General features: G+C 41.3%; 1 protein-coding gene across 5 annotated transcripts in view; it reads left to right on the top strand.

Annotated features, from left to right (window-relative positions):
• The window catches only part of PTPRM (protein tyrosine phosphatase receptor type M), a 782,304-nt gene that overhangs the window by 400,316 nt on the left and 362,466 nt on the right, over positions 1 to 19,522 (top strand). The gene's annotated exons all lie outside the window — the stretch shown is intronic.

Here is a 19,522-nt window from a genome sequence, read left to right as displayed (position 1 = left end):
CAGGTATTTCCAACCTCCAGGACTGTGAGAAAATCAATTCCTGTTGTTCAGACCACCCAGCCTGGGGAAGTTGGCTATGGTAGCCCTAGGAAACTGATCTGGTAGATAATTCCAACTTGCAGACTGTCAGTTAAACATAGCTTTTAAGCTGTAACCACACCCCCGAATCTATATTTCCCTACTTCCCACAGTGCACGTCTGGAGAAACATGTAAAGGTTTACGTAAGCCCTTGTTAGGTTGTGTTTGAAGATGGCTTATAAGGTTTATAAGGATTATTCTTACATTATAATTAGAAGGTTGACTCCCTTGTGATTATGTGAGTCAGGTGAAGCTGTCTAAGCCACTGGTAAAGAAACAAGGGGGGAAATATTTACTATGTCTAAATTGTTCTTAAATTTTTAATAGCATAAGCTGTCACTTCAACATAATATATAACAGATGTGAAAATCAGTGACGGGGAAGAACAGGCCTGAGTGTTTCTTGGCAGTGTTCTTGTCATTCCACCGTGTAACCAGTTTGCAGTGAGCAGAGGGCAGACCTGCAGCCAGCGGCTGTCAGTGATTCTGGGGACACACAGGACATGGAGTGGGGCCTCCAGTCTCCAGGACACAGTGGAGGCTGATGCTGAAATGGACCTGGGTGACGTTTTGATTTCTTTTGTACCTGGTTTAGAAAAACCCATGAAGGGGCACCTGGGTGGTTTTGTATGTTAAGCATCCAACTCTTGATTTTAGCTCAGCTCGTGGTCTCACAGTCAGTTTGTGGGTTCGAGCCCCACATTGGACTCCGCTGATGGTGCAGAGCCTGCTTAGGATTCTCTGTCTCCTTCTGCTCCTCTGCTGCTTGCTCTTTCTCTCACTCTCTCTCTCTCTCTCACTGTCAAAATAAATAAGTAAACATTTAAGAAGAAATAAGAAAAAAACATGAAAAACAGTTGCATTTAATGCTCTTGTTAATATCATGCTAATTTTTAAAACTTATCATTAAAGATTAAAGTGTTTTATTATGATTCATTTGTTTTTGTTCACAATGCCTCTTATTTTTGAAATTTTAAGTAAAAAAATCCCTCTTCCTCTTGCTTCGATGTCCTCAAAAGCAAATACGTATTTGAAAATAAAATTATTTTGAGGTCCTTCCAATAACCTGAAATGTTTAGTGAAATAAATGTAATCCTTTTATAAGTTGGTAGTTTGAATAGAGTCAATAGAACCTTTGTAGATGATTAAAAGTCCTAGGAATCCCTAGTAAGGGCTTTTTAATTTTTTTTATTGTGGTAATATACACATAACATAATATTTACCGTTTTTACCATCCACAAGTGTACAACTCAGTGGCATTAAATACATTCGCAGCATTGCATAACTGTCATCACTGTGTATGCGTACACCACTGCTGTCATCCCCAACACACTTTCATCCTCCCCAGCCAATTTCTACTTCTCTCTTCACCCAGCCACTGGTAACCTCCATTCTGTTTTCTGACTCTTTGAGTGTGCCTATTTGATCCTTCGCATAAGTGGGATCATTCAGTACTTGTTCAACCACAGAGTAAATGACTCTTGTGAACACGTAAAGGTTGGAGAAAATGGTACCTTTTCTTAAATATGTATATACATACCTTGCCTACTGCATTAATATATTATTCCATTGATATTTATTGGATTTGCGTAAGTTGAAATTATGTGTGCATTTGTGTGTGTGCTAAGTATGTACTGTGTTTTGTTGCCTAGGTGTTTCATTGCCACCAGGTAATCTGAGATTGTAGTCTAACATAGGAGGCTCATGTGTAGGCTGTCTACACTGACCACTTAGACAGAGGGGTGCCTTTCTCCTGCACACGCTTTTTTCTAAGTTGTTTTTGTCCTCTCAAGAATATGCTCTATGTTCATGTCAGCCCGTTTCCATGTATATAAATGGGGGGGGTGCTTGGGGCAGGGATATGGGTGGACTGCAGGAAGCTTGTCTCAGTGTTCCAGGTTTTACAGGTGACAGGGTATTTTTAATGGTTTCTTACATGAATGATGTTGCAGCTAATGGAGGCCTCGTGGAAATGATTCAGATTAAGCTCCCAGTCTGCTAGAAGCTACTGACCCAGTATAATTGAGTGTACTTCAGTGGAATCGGTGAATTTATATTCTTACAGTTAATATATTGAAATTGAGAATGAAAAAACCATGAATGACATTCCTAATTTGCTTTTCTACTTATGCCCTGACTTCAGGGGAAGTATTATGAAAGAATTGGGGCTAGTGAAAGAAAAAAAATTCTCTTTAAGAACCCTTCTCACCCCCACCCACTTTTCAAGTCTGTTGGTCACCATTCTTTAATTGAGAAGGAAAGCAAATACAGGATGTAGATTTTTATTCTAGCAGTGCTGAGCTTTTTAACTGCTTGCGGATTGTGGTGACTTTGGCAGTAGTGTTAATGGAATTACTATTGCTTGTGACTGGAAACAGCTCATAATTGGGGAGGAAAGAAAAGAAAGGAAGGACAGAAGGAAGAATGGAAGGGAGGAGACAAAGGCAAATTTAAGGTAGTCTTCAGAAGTAACAAAGTAAAACAAATATTTATTTGTAAGACAGTAGTGCATAATCAAAGCCAGGGTCTTGCTTTCATTAACATCCTTGTAGCAAAGATTTTTCCTTAAGGAGAGGAACTAGCTGCATCAAGCAGATTTCTATTATTTTCAGTAGCAACCAATTCTAGGAACTTCACATGGAATACCTTTGGTTTAGTTCTGTTGTAAACTAATGAGATGTTAGATGCCTAACTCAGGAGATCTTGTTTCCATTAGTAACTGTTTGACACTAATGTTTTTTGCTAATGATCCATGTGGTTCCTGACTCCCAGGAAAATATGAGCGGTCAATGTTGTAAAGGCTCATGTGTAGGAAGCCCATAGCGTAACAGAAATTAGGTAGGAAATAACCCATCATAAGATACATGAGTGACGTTTCAGATTCCCAAGATGAACAAACTCTTTAGAAGTGTAGGGTTTGGCCAAAAGTCTGGGCATCCTATGGTCCAGTCAGATTTGCCACACGAAATTACCATCGCAATCATGAATGCCAGAAACACACATTTAATTTGTAAACAGTTGAAAATTGTGCTGCTTTTAGGCAAAAATCCATATGAGTAAATATATTTATTAAAGTGACATATGTATGCTATTAATCAAATCCATTTGTCTATGCTACTCTCTTTGATTTGGTATAGCTCTACTATGCATCAATAAAAAAAATGTGTTGGGATTTTTACAAGTATATTTGGATAACAGGATCCTTATTTCTTGTGAGAGCCTAAGTTCACATTTTTATGCAATAGTAATCATCAGTGTGGGACAGAGCCTTAGTTAAGCAAAGGTATAACCACCCTCTATAACTCAGCTGGAAGTAGGATGCTTACAAATAAATGTTTATGTCAATGGAACTTAGTCTAAGGATCTTTGACCTTTTAAGACCAAGTATGAGAGAAACATAGAGGTGTACCTTATAAAGGCCGTCTCACTCGTCGCCAACCATACATCATGGAGCCACAAGAAGAGAGAAGAAAACAGTCCTTTCCAGATGGTGGTCTATGCTAAATGGTCCTGCATATGAAGTCAACAGAGCAGTCGTCTTTCACAACAGCTAACATTTCGTTTTGCTTTTCCAAAGACTTATTCGCCTTCTTCAGTGGTGGCAGGCACTTGAATAAACTTCTGAGTCAGAGCACAGCAGATGACTTCAAGACACATGAAGAATGGTGGCTGGAATACATTGGGGAGCAACATGGTGGGGCACCTAGGAAAGAGAATACCGTTTCCAAAATCTTTAGTGACAAATAGCGTTTCAAAGCAAGCTGCAAATGTCTGATCTGAGGCAGAAGAGTGAGCGATGGAAGCTTCAGAGAGCAGCGTGGTGTGCTTGATTCAGCACGTGCCCTATAGCTGTATCCTTCCCTGACTTCCCATGACAGCATTGGTGCCAGAATGAGCCATCACAGCTGTCTGCTGAGTAGGGCTGGCACTTTTCATTCCCATGTCTTCTATTAGGGGACAAAGTTGTAACCCTCTTAGAAACTCTAGGCTGGTGCTCCGCTTCCGCCTGGGGTTACCAGTTCCATTGCTGCCAAATACTGCCGCCTCCTTGGTGTTGAATGACCAAAACCATAGCGATAGCAGAGTGTGTGTGAGTGTGTGCATGTGTCCGGCCTGAAAGGTCTTCTGGAAGTTCTACTGGAAATGAACACTATCACCCAAGAGACTAGACTCAGGCAATAGTTTCTGTGCTGACAGAAGTCTGGGTGAAAGATGTGGTTTTTGATTTGCCTCTCTACCAGTCTTCGTGCACCGACTTTTGTGACTTCAGAGGGCTATCCTCAGATACATATTCCAAAGTTAGAACTCATTATGACATGATTCCAAGAATCCCATAGTCAAGTCTGCATTGCTAAGAGCCACACACCCCATTCTCTGCATTTATCTTTTCCCAGGGAAAATCCAGGAGTGGTCCCTGCTGATTGCCTTTCTTGGCTGAACCTAGTGGCAAGTTGGCCTGATGAGGGTACTGATGTCAGGTGACTGTCAGACAAGTGGAAAACCTGTATGCAGAAGGCTTTCAGGCTGGTCTTACTGACCAAATAATACCTACTAATGTTAACACATACATTTCTGTCTCTAGCTCAGAATTCACTGTCAGTGCCTGCTGTGCATTATAACTGATGTTTTCCTTTCCTTGAGCACTGCTGTCTGGGCTAATGTCATTAAGGTTCCAAATTCAAAAAGAGTTATTGTTAAAGTTGAAAACTACTCTTGATTATTTTGGCCATCGGTGGACCACATGGGATGGATAATAGGAAAATTGCCCATCATCTATCCACTCACATTCAAGCTCTATTTAGATGTATGAGGCCCTTCCCCAAGGCAGGAAAACCACACACCTGGAATGGGTGGCTAATAGACATTTAGGTGTCTGAGTGCTGGGGACACATATATACACGTAGTTTCTGTCTTCTTTTCTTATGTGAGCTTGGTTTCTAGAAACCTTGGGAACACTGAAAAGCTAGCATTGAGAAGGGAATGAATGTCCTGCCTTCGGAGTGATGCATTCAGATAGCAGAGCAAGCAATTCCTTAGCAGGTGTGACTTGACCTAGACATATACTGAGTCCTTAGCACTCACCAGCACCTGCTGTTGATTGGTAGGAACTGGAGCCAGTGCAGAAATGACATAACATTTGGTCATTGGATGCCTGATGCGGGATGAAAGATGCGGGTAAGAAAGAGATGTGGCTGGGAGGAGCTGGGTGTATGTTTCTCTGTTCTTGTGAGGACCAGCCATATAGCACTCTGTAGAAGTTCTCAAAGCGTGGTCCCAGGACCAGCAGCTGTAGCATAATCTGAGAATTTACTAGAAATGCAAATTCTCAGGCCCCCAGCACAGAGGCATTGACTCAAACTCTGTGTGATGGGGCCCACCAGTCTGGTACTAGCAAGTCCTCACTGTGATTCTGAGATGTTCTGAAGTTTGAGACCCAGTGAGTAATCATTTCCCAAAATAGGTGCAGTGAAGCAAATTTCACTTCATCTTTCCATGATCCCAATCCTCAGGCTGCTGTGAGGGGTAAAAATCGTTCATGCCTCCCTACTCACCAACACTACCAGCAACTCCGGAGACTGGTGGGTTTGCAGAGTATGTTTTAATTCTAAATTTTTCTCTTCTGTTAAAAACCAAAATATGAAGGACTAGCCTCTACAAATCGTCTACTGGGATCAAAAAGTCAACTGAAATTGGGGCACTGAGGTGGCCCAGTCGGCTGAGTGTCCGACTTTGACTCAGGTCATGATCTCATGGTGTGTGAGTTCAAGCCCTGCGTCGGTCTCTTTGCTGACAGCTCGGAGCCTGGAGCCTGCTTCGGATTCTGTGTCTCCCTCTCTCTCTGACCCTCCCCCACTCACACTCTGCCTCTCTCTCAAAAATAAATAAACATTAAAAAATTGTTTTAAAGTAAAATGAAATATACAAAATAGGCCGACATTCACTTTGGGACATTGATCATCCAGAGTGCTTCCTCTCACTTTGCCGTGCCTGAGAAAGAGAGCAGGCAAAATGGGAGTCCCACTTCTAGATGACAGAACCAGCGTTCTCTGGGTTATAGAGAGAGGAACACTCCCAGGTTGGAGCACATGGTTTCCACACTTGCAGGACGTCTCCTCTGAGCTTTTCACATCTGCCCAGTGAGGGACAGACCAGACCCTCCCCTCATGCCATCCTGAAGGTTACAGAGGCGAAGCAAGATGTAAACTTCCGCTGCACAGTCACAGCTGTGGCTCAGAACTCTAAACTAAATCTCTGGGAGTAAACTAGTCATGAGCATTACAGATTTTTTAAGAGAGTGTGTCTTTCTTTGCATCTGTGTAAGTGTACCAGTAGTTCAACAGCTTTATTCAATACACATTAAAGGACCTATGACATATAAGGTGGCCTCCCTTATAATGCTGCCTCTTGGTCTTTTCCCTGTGACCTTTTCTTTAAGGAAACTTCTGGGGTGGGGGGGAAAGAAGAGAAGTAGTCACTTTCCTTTTCTTCCCCACGGAAACACCAAGTTCAGTCACTTACTCTCCCTGCCAGAAACTCCAAGAAAACAATAATAGTTCTTGGCAAATGGGAGCTGAGTGAAAAGCACTTACTTTAACTTTTTTGATGGCTAGGTGCTGCCTGTATAGAAGTTGCACATCTCTGGAAAAATGTTAATTCTTTCTTCGGGGACTGACCTGTTAACCTCCATGAGCCCCATGTCGCTGAAGAGCAAGCGACAGTGGGGGAGCCTAGATGCGCATTGAATTTCTCTCATCCAAGTCAGTTTCTCCAATTTGACAGTAAACTGAAGATTGTTTTGAAGGCTAAGAGTGATATGAGCTTTAAATTGAAAGCAGCCTGTCATTTAGAGTGAGGGTTGAGAGGTTGCATGTTATAGAAGCCCCTTGTTTTAAAATAATGAAGGAGATGCATAGAATCACTGTATTTTTGTAGTTCATGGATTTTCTCTATTTTTATGTAAAGTGTGTGTGTGTGTGTGTGTGTGTGTGTGTGTGTGTGTGTGTCTGCCTGCCATGGGAGTAGTGTCTGTCTTGTAGAGAATTGGATAGAAAAATTGCTCAGGCAATTCCTATTGATAACATTTGGCACTACTTAGCATATTTTGACTGGCTGTTTGCCTGCTTAGCTAGTGGACTTAAAAAAAAAAAAAAGTAAGTAAAAGATGTCTTCAGAGGCTTGGAACTGAGTACTGCAAAGAGGGTGTGGGTGTGAGTTAGTATCCTTTCCAGCCCCCAATAGTTCAGTTTGGAAGATGGCTGACCTCCAACATGACAGAAAAAAAAGTCAGAACAAGGGAGCCTATAACACCAGGGCAAGAAGAGACAGTAATGGCAATAGATGTCACAAAGCCGGAAGGAACAACGAGGAACGCTCATGATTCATGGCATAAATCAGAAATCAACCCAGAATCATATGAAAAAACTCACTCCCCCCCCTCCAGCCTACTTTTACAGGAAAGATGAATTTGTTTTTGTTTGCTTCAGGTTTGTAGGTGTTGATGACCCTTTTTCCCCTAACCGGTTACCCCCCTACCCTTGCTTTTCAGTGAAGAATATTTTTTCGGTGCATTTAAATAATGACAGAATTTGCATTTTGGTAGACTCCAGCTGTCTGGTTATGTAAATGATAAGCACACACTATATTGTATTTTCCAAAATCCTGTTTGCGGCTTATAGAATTGAATGTTAAATGTATTTCAGAGCTTTTTAAAAGACTAGTCCATTGGGTATGGCTGGTGAGTTGCGTGACAGTATACCTAAAGGCAGGGCGACAAAGCCATTGAACAGGTATACCTCAATTAAGGAATCCCCTTTGATAGCCGAATCAACTATGTTACAAAGAAACAGAATCCTTTCAGGAAGAGCTACCGGTATAATAGCTGCATAACTAAAAGAACTTCATGCACCGATCTTGTCTTTATCTTGTTAAAGCAAACAGGCTCACTTTGGACAAAGTCCTATCTCTGGGAGGTGTATCTTCTCTGGCTCTAGGCTCCTCATGCACCAATAACGTGTCCCTTTGATACATGGCTGTAAACATTCCAGATGCTTTTACAGAAGCAATTCCATCCAATTCCCAGAGAAATGGATGTGGTTGATGTAATTGATTGTAATTGATGTAATTCCCATTGTCTAGATGGATAAAGTGTGGTTCAGCAAACTGAAGACTGTCCCTGAATTTTACAAGTGAATGGGGGACAGATCTGCATCCAGGATTCCTGCCACCACCTCCGGTGGTATTTGTTCTTGTGAAAAAGTGACTTTTTGTTACATCAGGTGTAACCTTGCCGGTTTTAGAAGCTTAGTAGTTCCTGGGTTGCCTGTTTCTTGCACCCCCTGATTACAGTATAATTATTGTGCAGCTGGAACTCATTTATACTTAAGCACTGCCTCAATCCATCTTTTATATCATAGGCTTTTTTTTTTTAATTTTTTAATGTTTATTTTAGAGAGAGTGGGGGAGAGGCAGAAAAAGAGGGGGATAGAGGATCTGAAGCAGGCTCCAGTCTCTGTGCTGACAGCAGAGAGTCCAATGCAGGGCTCGAACTCATGAGATCATGGCCTGAGCCAGTCAGATGCTTATCCAACTGAGCCACCCAGACGCCCCAGCTTTTTTGATTTCTAATTATGGGATAAATGGCTTTTTTCCCTTACCAATGTGATTTCAGGAGCTCCAGCAGGCAAACCTGTGTTGGAGATGGGAGATATTCTTCCGAGAGCCCCGCCTACTGGATCTGGAGAGCTCTACCTGTAAGCGGGAACCAAGTTTACTTGGTTTTAGGGTAACTTAAGTCTGCAAAATATAAGAAGGGTTATGATCTCTTCCTCTTCTGATGCTTGTCTGTGGCCCTTGAAGGCGCGAATGAGGGTTTGTTGCAAGGATGAACTTGAGACCTTGCGAACCAGCTCCTGCTGGCCTGCTGACAACTGGCACAGGTTTATGGGTGTTTTGATTATCAATTAGAAAACTCTGTTTTCACTCGGCTAATCACTACCACTCTGCGAATTCCTAACTCGTGCCCTCAGTGCCACGTAAATATTTATAAATACTTTGAAGAGATGTCAGAGAAATTTCAACTTCTTTATAAAACTTTATTTTACAAAGCATATAAACCATATAATAGTTGTGCGGGTTGTGTGGGAAAATCTCATAGCTGTGACCAGTGTTTCCATGAGGCCCATGCGAATCGCCGTGGTCCTGTTGACATAATGAATGTTTAAGCAGAAAATATTTGCATCTTACATCTTGAGGCTTCCTGTCTGGCCTTCCTATTCTTGATTAATCACAAATATATTAGAAAGTCCTTGCATCAAAAACATGGTGGTAGGTGGAGGGCAGAAGTACATGTGGTAAAGCCAAATTCCCTTCCTGCTTCTCTTCTATGTTGCTTTTTCTGATAGTGGAAACTGGTATGTTTCTGGCCCTATTTTCAAAAGATGAGAGCTACCTCTAGTAAAACTTGTATTCCTTTAAATTATTTAAAAACTTTTTTTAGTGTTTATTTATTTTGAGAGAGAGAGAAAGACAGAGTGTGAGTGGAGGAGGGGCAGAGAGAGGGGAAGACACAGAATCTGAAGCAGGCTCCAGGCCCAGAGCCTGGGGCTCAAACTTACGAACCATGAGATCATGACCTGAGCCAAGGTCAGATGCTTAACCAACTGAACCACTCAGGTGCCCCTAATTTTTTAAATGTTTATTTATTTATTTTGAGAGAGAGAGGGAGAGAGAGCATGCACACAAGCAGGGGAGGGGCAGAGAGAAATAGAGAGAGTGCGAGAATCCCAAGCTGCTCCTCACTGTCAGTGCAGAGCCCAATGTGGGGCTTGATCTCCCAACCCATGTGATCATGACCTGAGCCAAAATCAGGAGCCGAGGCTTAACTGACTGAGCCACCCAGGCGCCCCAGAAAGGATCCCTAAAATCATGGTGTTCCACAGACAGAATCAGGATTTTATGACTGTTGGGGGGTACGGGGTCCCTTTCCTTCATGGAAGTACCAGGCCTCCTGAGGCACACCAGACATGGCCACAGATCTTCCTGTGCCATCCACAACACTCATGCGGGCCCTCAAGAGATGGACCCAAAGTGGTCCAAGGGCATAAGTGTCTTTTCTATTAGTTGTTGAATCTTAGCATCAATTTAAATATGGATATTCTCTGAGAAGTCCAGTCCGGACTCTAGTCTGGACTCTATTCTCTCTTTCTCTCTCTCTCTCTGTTTATTTGTTTGTTTATTAATGTTTATGTAGTTTTGAGAGAGAGAGTGGGGGAGGAGCAGAGAGAAAGGGAGACAGGGTATCTGAAGCAGGCTCTGGGCTCTCACACAGATAAGATCACACAGAGCTATGAAGATGAACTCACAAACCATGAAGTGATGACCTGAGCTGCAGCCAGATGCTTAACCCCCTGAGCTGCAACCAGATGCTTAACCGCCTGAGCCACCCAGGCCCCCCTGGACTCTATTCTCCAGTCCAGAATCTCTGAAGTCTTAATTTCAGTAGGAAACTCATCCCAGTTAGATAACTTAGATTATTTTGTTCTTAAAACACTTCATGTGTTTAAAATCTATTTCACTTCTTCTTAGGGTACTTGCCAACTTTACCCAAATGGAAATACTGGATCCCAACCACACCCTCCAAAAATGAAATAATATCACTCTAACCAGATGACTGTGTATTAAATTCCATAAGAACCAGGATACTGAACAAAAACATATTTGTCTTTCCATCTTCTGCATGATTACCCTTGATCTCATCCAGTGTGCCGACTCCAAATCCCAGGGGTAGGACCCAGGCTTCTGCATTTTCACAAGTGAGAGCCATTCTTATGATCAGGCAGGTTTGGACCAATGGACTGGTTTTACGAACAAATATTTATTACACAAATACTACCTTTCATTTTCCTTACGAACATGCTGAAAAGCACTTGATGCTGAATTCTGTCACAAATACTGGAACACTCTTGAGCAAGTTGGGTAAATAGTTGATCTCCTTTTCCGGCAAAATTAAAACACAGTAAAGTCAAGTGACTTGCCCCTGGGTGTCCTGCAAGCCATGAGGTGCAGATAGACCCAAAAGGGCCTTCTTGATCAATGCTCATTCTGACTTAATAAATAAGGAAAAACTGGAATTAGTTAAATATTTGAAACACTGTGGTTGAGGTCCCATATCATGGAGAAGGAACAGAGCTAATGGTATAGAATAGTGGTGTGGGCCCCAGTGTCTGAGATTCAAGGTGAAATCTGCCATTGACCGTCAGGAATCTTAGTTCTAAACATTGAAAGGTATCACTGAGTGGAAAACTATGTATAACTTGACTTCATACATTGTGATTGTTTCTGGTGGTAGATTGTTAGGGATTTGTTCGGAGAGGACTCGATCCTGGTTCTTTTTATTAATTTGAATCCCCCTCAGTAATAGCCTTCTGATGTCTGGGCTCCTGGGTGCCTTCCCCGATGTGTGACCATCCTCACTTTTAAAGTGACAGCACATCTTTGCCTCTTTGGGAGGCTCCATGTAATATCTAAGAAACGTTTCTGTGGAAATTATCACTGCACTGCGTGTGAGGGATTAGCAGGTGGCTTTGTCTGGAGAATGGAAAATCAACTGAAGTGGCATTGTGTTAGAGACCATGCCTGCTTAAGCACATGATAATGTAGTTAACTCTGCTCCCAGGCAATCTCAGGCCTTCCTCCTCCTCCTCGCCCTGAAATTGCAGAGTACGTGTGCAGTGGGAGGTCGGCAGTTCAGGGCTCTGCTATACAGAATAAATTTCTGCAAAATCAATAAACAGCCGCTGACAGGACTAACTATGGAAAAATTACAGGCTGACGAAGAAGGTTGGTGAAAGGTTAGATCTTTCAGCTTAAAAATCCTAAGAGAAAAGCCCCCTTTTTGTTTTGGAATTTTAACTAAAATGTCTTGACTTATTGTTTTTAGGAATAGATAATTAAGGAATAAAAGAAAGTGTTGCCTCTCCTAGCGCCTGAATGCCTTGGTTCAAAACTTAAATAACTAGTAATGTTATTTCTTTGTGTTGGGGGTGATTTAGGGTTTAATAGTGTGGTTGGTTGACAGAGGGGAAAAAAAACAGATTGTTCTCTTTGACTTCACATAGCTTTGGAAGTGAATTTTTTTTTCTTTCCTCTGAAGTTTTGGAGGCTTGCTAAAACAAAAGCGTTGTTGCTGGATGCCCCCAGCTTCTTTATGCTGAACTCCATGGAAACCAGCAAGTGCTTGGAGATCCACGCTGACGTCAGTCCCTTCTTCTGCCTTGGGTTTTGTGTATATGTTATTCAGCAGGCGCTGGGAATACAAAAAGGTAGAAGAGTTAAATCCTACCCACTCAGAGTTGAAAGTCTAGAGGGAAAAGCAAAGGGTAAAAATTAAATGCTTAATAAGAATGTAAGAAGGCTTCAAGCCAGGGATGAATAGTGCTGTACCACCCGCAGGTTTGCACTCCAGCCCCGGAGAGGTGATGTTTGGGTTAGCAGTGGTCCCAGGAGAAGGCTTTGAGTTTAGAAAAGCAGGCAGTACGTGGAGAGAGGTATTGGATAAATGGAGGGGGGAGGCAAGGACCTTTCAAACAAGTCAGCATCTACAACAGCCTTCTTCATTTATAAACAGATCTTGTGTCCTAGGTGGGTTTTCATGGTGAAGTATGTAAAGTATGGAGAATGATCCTGGCACGTAAGGTACTTCGTTAATCCTCATTTTGAAGGATTCTGGTTTAAAGATGAGGCGTCATGAGACAATAAATAAGGCAGCTATATTTCCTCGGCTTCTGTAACTTTTATTGTTTATCATCATCATCATCATCATCATCATCATCATCATCAACCATTCCCAGAGCCTAGGGTCACGAGGTAGTAGGGTCACTTCCCTGCTCCACTTAAGATCCTGGTTTGCCACCAAGTAGCTATGAAACCAGATCAATCCCTTTTGCTTTAAGCTTTACTTTTCTGCCATGGAAAACATGACGTTTGGACTAAATGACATCACTGCACCTTCCACTTTGAAACACAGCAATTCACTTTGCTGTAACGAAAATGAAGGAAACTGGTACTGGGGACAGCAGAGTTAAACTGTGTGGCCAGTTTCCTTTCCTGACTTCTATTTTTCACTTGAACTATAATAACTGTTTGAATGTAAACTCATTTTGCACCCCTACTAATAGTAAAACACTAAATTATTTGGGAATGAAATTTCAAGAACAGGTATACGATTAAAGTTCGTTGGGTATTTCTTATACACAAATATCTATCGTATCCTGAAATCCACAAAAGTGGAAAATCAGAGATTGTCTGTTCTGAGAAATGTTTTGTGGCAGATACGATGTCCGTAACAGCATAGAATTCAGAGACTAGTGGGCATTCTAGACTGAGTGATTCTATACGGTACAGTTATTTTATTGTTCATAAGATGATTCTTGTTCTCTTCCCCCCCCCCACCTTTTTTTTGATGCTATTACCAAATTTGTTTCCCTAAAATCTCTTTGGTCAAGTCAGTTCCCTGCTCAAAAGGCTTCAGTAACTTTTGTCTCACAGGTTAAGTACAAAGTAATGGGCTTTCTTATCTGGATTCACCTTCTTTTCAGGGTTATCTCTTAACCGTTTTCCTTTACGGAGTTTCTCTTCCTACTGGCATCATTAACGCACCAAGCTCAAATACATCCCAATTTTTCATACATTCTGCCCTTGCTGGCAGCAGGCTCCCAGCCTAGCCAGACTCTTTCCATCACAAAAGACTCAGCTCCAGAAAGAGGATCCACCATGTTGAACAGAGCAGGAGTCGAGAAGGAAATATTGAAATGTTTGTCTTCTGATTCTCCTTGGGGTATATGACAGTAGGCGGAAGGGGCGGGCAAACGCTGAGGGTCAAAGAATTTATGGACACTTTGGAGATGGAGAGAGATTGGGATTGGGAAGGTTGGGATCTAAACTAATGTTGGGTGGAGCATAATTTGAGGCTGAAGATGTCTCTGGGATAGAAGATCAAAAAGTATAGAGAGGGAGGGGCTTGGGGAACTTTAAGCCAGATTAACCTTCAGTGTGACTCATATAGATACAGAGATTACAGGCCAGAAGAGATGAAGGGCAGGAAAAAGCTGTGAGCTGGAGGTGAGACTCCATTTGGAAGATGTTTGATGCCATGGAAGTAATTTGGCAACAATATCTTCAATGTGTTGAAAACTGGTATTAAAAAAAAGAAAAATCCAGAAGAGGCCCTACAGCGCCCAACGAAGGAACCCTTCCCATAGTGTAGGATATTTAGGGAGAGGAAAGTAGTTTGATTTAGGAAAATCCAGATTGAGATAAAGGGAGTTTCTGCTTCCAATGAAACAGGTTTTCCAGAAAGAACTGGAATATTGGGCAAAATAGGGGAATGTCGGGGTCTACAGAGCAGTGCGGGGCTTCATCGGGTTGAAATGATATAAGGAAAAATGGAAAAGAGCAGATCATGTCCGCTTCAGGTTGGAAGGCAGATAGGAGACCAGTGGTGGCAGTGGAAAATGACAGTAGAAACAATGATGATCCAAACCCCGGGCTCGGGCATGCCTGCTGTCAGGGCGATGGGAAGCAGGCGAGTCCTTCCTTGTAAGGGAGAGACTGCCCGGGACTTTTTCTGATGATCAGTTCTTCACGGCCAACCATCTGCAGCCTTTAGCGCCAGTAAAACAAAAACTCTTACATGGTTTCACTTCATACCAGTGAGTTTCTCTTAACCCATTTTTAGACTCATTGAAATACCCAGTCATTTCCAGCGAGTTGTGCTTCTAATGCTTCCATCTGAGTCACTCTTTACCCAAAGCCAACTATTGTAACCCGGAGGGACTTGTGCAGAATTATGTAACTTGTTTCAACAATTCCCTTGTATGGTCCTTCTGCCTGAACTTTCAAATGCAAAGGCCTGCTTAACCATTAGTAAATAATTGCATAAGAAAATTATTACAGGTGATGTGCAGGATTTGTGGTGGCTAATGAATGCAACAGGAATACCAACAACAAATTTAAACTATTATGTTTATGGGGCCCCTGTGTAGCTCCGTCCGTTAAGCATCTGACTCTTGATTTCCGGTCATGATCTCAGAGTTGGTGAGTTCGAGCCCTACGTCAGGCTCCCCACTGACAGTGCGGAGTCTGCTTGGGATTCTTTCTCCCTCTCTCTCTCTCTGACTCTCTCCAACTCGTGCCCTCTCTCTCCAAAGAAATAAATAAATAAACTTTATAAGTATTACGTTTGCAGCACGACTAACAACAATTTAATGTTTAACTGATAGCCTTTGCAGATGTACCTTCTTCACCATTAAAAGAAGAAATTTACATTTATGCGTACTCATCTTAAAATCACATCTAGTAAAATGACCAAATTATAGTTGTGGGAATAAGTCTAAAATTCCCAAACATATTCTTGTACATGTTTTTTTCCTTTCTCATATTTCACCTTCCTTCTCTTAGAGAAGAAAATCACTATTTGTTGTTACTGTGGCTGCTTCTCTGTATTTCTGGCTACTCTCTTGTGGGTCAGCATATGCAATCACAGTTCCCCCGAGTGAAGAGATATGACCGTAAGGTAACGTTAATCTGTGAGACTCACAGCACTATAGCAAATTCTCATTTCTTTCAAAATGGTAATTAGACCTCTGGTAGTTTATTGCTTTAGACACAAAGTTTTCTTTATTGATTCCATACAACTCTGGGAAATGGTACATCTGTTTTTATTTCGAACTTAAGGGTTTTTATAGAAATCTTTTTGTTTGTTTCTTGAAGCTCTAAAGGATATCTGTTTCTGTGATACACTGACGAGTTGTGGAGAATTTCTCGAGAATGGTTACTCTGCCTCTACCAAGATTTCCTCTGGCATTCCACATACTTGCAGTGATATCATCTCTGTTGTATTTGGAACTGCTCTCTGTTAGCAAAGGGAATCACAATTTATTGTAGATTGTGTTTCTCAAATAGGAAGTATGTTTTTGTTTCACCCAGAGCATGGATGAGTGGGAAATGCAGGGAAAGAGCTAGACCACTCAAGGGTGACTGGTGGAAGCCTCCAGCCTGCTTCCTGGGGAGGATGAAGGACTAAGAGTGGAAGAATTCACCAGTCATAGCCCTTCCCTGCAGGGCATATGGCGGGGAGTGAGGGAGGGTAGGCAGCCATGCTAGCTTGCTCTAATGTATGGCTAAATGCATGCATTGATATGAGCACTGCCCTTAGTACATTCATGTTTGGAAGGACTAGTTCAGTTTTCAACAGCATGAAAACTTGCAGAAAGCAGTATGAAAATAGTATTATTATTATTTTTTATGTCTTTATTTTATTTTGAGAGACAGAGACAGAGAGCAAGCATGAGAGGGGCAGAGAGAGGGAGACATAGAATCTGAAGCAGGCTCCAGGCATGACGCAGGGCTCGAACCCACTGACTGTGAGATCATGACCTGAGCCGAAGTCGGACACTTAACTGACTGAGCCACCCAGGCGCCCCTGAAAATAGCATTAAATAATGGCATATATATACTTTTTAATTTGTAGCAGCCAAAATTCTAGATTTTAATCTCCTTAGTTTAGAAAATACCTGCCCCTGGGGCGTCTGGGTGGCTCAGTGGGTTAAACATCTGACTTTGGCTTCTGTCGTAATCTCACGGTTCCTGGATTCATGCCCCGCATCGGGCTCTGTGCTGACAGCTCGGAGCCCGGAGCCTACTTTGGATTCTGTGTGTGTGTCTCTCTGCCTCTCCCTCCCCTGCTCATGCTCTGTCTCTCTCTTTCAAAAATGAAAAAACATTAAAACAAAAAAACTGAAAAAAGGAAAAGACCTGCCCCTGATGCACGTCCCTGTGTTGACCTCCCTGACAGAGGAATGCCGTTTGTTCCAGGGACTAGTGGAATGTCCCCGTGTCCTTTTAGGGAAGAAAATCCATTTGGGCTTCTACAAGGTTTTCTACAGTTTCAAAAATATCAACCTGTGGGAGTTATATCACTTTGCTTATAGAAATAATGCTTCTCAGCATTAAAAATGTGGGTCTTTCAAGGGAAAGGTATGCATATGTTTTAGGCACAGAGTTCTTTTGCATCCATTAGTGAAAATTATGTATAAACGTGCCATCTTGAAATTCAAGATTTTGTCATAAACAACAAATTCAATTTAAAATGAAAAAAAAAAAAAAAAACCCACAGGTTCTAGTATCAGTTTCAGTTTTCCTCTTCTTTTTAACACAGGGAGTGTAAGAAGGATGAGATTTTATTTTGGTGTAGATTATTTAATTGGATTTTGAGAAGATTTGGTAACTTTTTATCTGACTGTTAGAATATAAGAAATTAATAAGGGGCCAATTTTTTTGGAATAATTTACCTATCTCCAGGAATTTATATAGTCAAGCTTTAAGAATACCATGTACTAGTTTATATATATGTATATGCGTATATATGTATGTGATTTATATATAAATTATAAATTTATGTATATATAAATTAAATGCATATATCATTTTTAATTGAGAAAACCTTTGTTAAGCCAAAAGATTCACTTAATAATGAAGCTATCTCTTGACTGGAAATTTTATTTTTTTATGTTTTAAGATTCCAAAGATGTTTTGTTTTGTTTTGAAAATTTGACATTCCTGAATGAGTGAGTTATTTAAAAACATATTTTCTGTCTACATTTTTTTAGTTTGTTTCTTAAAGAAAGCAAACATTTGTATAACCACACACTTAAGGAAAAGAGAGCAAGTGTTACAACATAATTAGAACTGTTAGGATAATTGCCTTTTATGGACACATTATGCTTTAGTTGTTTACTGCTAAATGAAATGTAAAAGTGTATATGAGACTAAAGTATAATGCACAGAATACATCTAAATACAAAAGACATTGTGTTTTGTTTGAAAATTTGTAGATAGGTCTAAATTAAGAATTAAGAATACATATATTAATTATGTTAATATATATTTATATATACATATATATATCACACACACATGCACTTATATGCATACACCAAATACCCTGAAACAAGTCTATATGTAGTGTCAAAACTTAGTGGTAGAAAACAAAATAACAAACTTGTTATTTAACAGAATATTTTGTTAAATAACACAACTTCAATTGAGAGTATTTTAAAGATCTGATTGGCATTATTGAATGGCTTCGTGAATCAGGCAGCATCTGGGGATTCTAGCAGATAGAAAGGAGCTCCAAAGGGTTACAGAAAGAGAAAGGGCTTTTTTTGTTTTTGGGGTTGTTTAATGTTTATTTACTTTCGAGAGAGAGAGAGACAGTATGAGTGGGGGAGGGGGGATGAGAGAGAGAGAGAGAGAGAGAGAGAGAGATGGAGATGCAGAATCTGAAGCAGGCTCCAGGCTCTGAGCTGTCAGCACAGAGCCCGACACAGGGCTCAAACCCACAGACTGTAAGATCATGACCTGAACCCAAGTTGGACACTTAACTGAGCCACCTAGGCGCCCCTGGAAAGGAAAAGGTTTTTAAAGGCAGAGGAGGAGAAACAGAGTTTTAGGAAAGAATGCATTGTTTTGGGCAAGGTCACCCTTCTGAGGGGAACAGAAGGCGTCTATCAGCAGATAACCTGTTAGTGCTGACCAGGAAACTCCATGTTCCCGTGCTAAAGCTCACATTTCCAGGAGAAGCTGAAGCTGCAGCCAGGTCATTCAGGTATTAAGTTTTGGTGGGATTTATCACAGGCAGGGAAGACGCAGTGAGAAAGGGAGAGAGAGAATCCCAAGCAGGCTCTACTTGCCATCATAGTGGAGAGCAGCATGGGGCTCAATCTCATGAATGGTGACAGCACGTCCTGAGCAGAAATCAAGAGTCAGATGCTTATGACTCAGCCACCCAGGTGTTGGCCACTGTCTCCTTTTTAACAACTCTCCCATTTTGATCAGACTCTCATCCTGAAAGGTGTGAGCAAACTATAAGACATTAGCCTCACTTATAGGTACTGCTCTGCAGTACCTATAACTTTTTGTGAAATTTTGTTGATCCTTTGGGCGGTATTCCTAGGTCATAACTTTTTTTTTTTTCTTGCTTTAATCACTGTGAGCTTCACCATCCATGACTTCAGGTTCACAATCCCTAGGTTAGTCATCCTTTTTGTTTCTTTTCTGATGTTCTCCTCTTAAGAAGGAGATTATTCACGTGGTGGATTGCATGGTTGGTGGTTTGAGAAAATACAGTGCATGTAGGAGACTACTAAAATTACTATAAGCAGGATAATTTCTGATGTTTGGAGAATACTTCAGAGCCATGGTCCCCAGGACCCAAACCAGTCAAAATCAAGTAAGTTCAAGAAAGACCCCAGAAGGAGTCTGCTTTTTAAACTGAGAGGCAAGCTCAGTGATCTTAATGTAACTAAGTTTCACACTCCCCGAAAGTATTAATCCCAGTACAGCAAGTATAGAATTGGCAAGGAAATTTGGTTATTTCTGTAACATA

Source organism: Hyaena hyaena, unplaced genomic scaffold (assembly GCF_003009895.1).
Source record: "Hyaena hyaena isolate Hyena2069 unplaced genomic scaffold, ASM300989v1 scaffold_515, whole genome shotgun sequence".
NCBI lineage: Eukaryota > Metazoa > Chordata > Mammalia > Carnivora > Hyaenidae > Hyaena > Hyaena hyaena.
This window is presented reverse-complemented; position numbering and strand designations above follow the sequence as displayed.